This window comes from Eucalyptus grandis, chromosome 3 (genome assembly GCF_016545825.1).
Source record: "Eucalyptus grandis isolate ANBG69807.140 chromosome 3, ASM1654582v1, whole genome shotgun sequence".
Taxonomy (NCBI): Eukaryota; Viridiplantae; Streptophyta; class Magnoliopsida; order Myrtales; family Myrtaceae; genus Eucalyptus; species Eucalyptus grandis.
The window spans coordinates 19,443,113-19,444,167 of NC_052614.1; positions in this window are offsets into that span (position 1 = coordinate 19,443,113).

Below are 1,055 nucleotides of genomic sequence, written 5' to 3' on the forward strand. Positions count from 1 at the left end.
GTTGTCATTTTGATTTCATACTTTTTTATATATAACTCTGTAGTTTTGATTTTTATCTCATTTCAATTTGACTCATTTCTTTCTAGGATACTTTTCCAAAAGGTTTTCTCCTATTGTACGACGGCCAAATCAGTCCTAAGCTTTTCAATTTAGCCAATTTAGTCCTACATCTATTGACGATTTGTCAATGTTGTCCGTCAGCTCAATTGGTAGGAAATCATTGATGATGCTAGATCTTTATCCTCCATGGCACAATTAGCATTGAAGTGGATGATTTTTTGTAACTTTTAAAATTTTCCAATTTTTTTTTCTTTTTTTCTTTATATTTGTTTTTCTTCTTCTTTTTACCTATTTCCCTTGCTTATCATCAAAGCCTTGGCAATGGTTGACGGAGATTGCTGGCCACAATGAGGACTTGTAGAGAAAGGGTTGTGACACTCTCACTATTGCTGACGAAGGCATTGGGTGGGGGCTACAACAACCTATAGAAAAAAGGGAAAGGAAAGAGTAGGCAAAAAGAGAAAATATTAAAATTAAAAATCATCTGCCAAGCCACCACGCGGTCAGTGCCGACCGCGCCACGTGGGACGGTTGATGTTGATTGAATTGTCACATTAGCGATTTTTTATTAAAAATTAGTCGAAATGACTAAATTAAAAACCGAAAAATTTAAAATTAAATTGAAAATTAAAAAGTTCGAGGATTAAATCACATTATATAACAAGTCAATGATGTTATGAACAATTTTCCCTTTCTCTTTTCATCTTTAAAAAAAAAAAAACAATTTCTAATATCCTTTTAATCTAGCGGACAGAGAAAGACCACGTAAATCAACTCTCGACACCAAAACTAGTGGTTTGAGAAAGAGGACGGTGACATAATAATGTACGTTCGTAAATGAAATCCGATATCCATGTATAATGATTAGATGGATAAGCTCCAGACGGATGCAACATGTGTTCTAACAAGAGACAAACTAAGGCCTGAATATTCCCTTTCAGAAGACAAGGTTCATTGCTGATTTTCCAATTGGGTTCAAGAAATAAATAGCCACG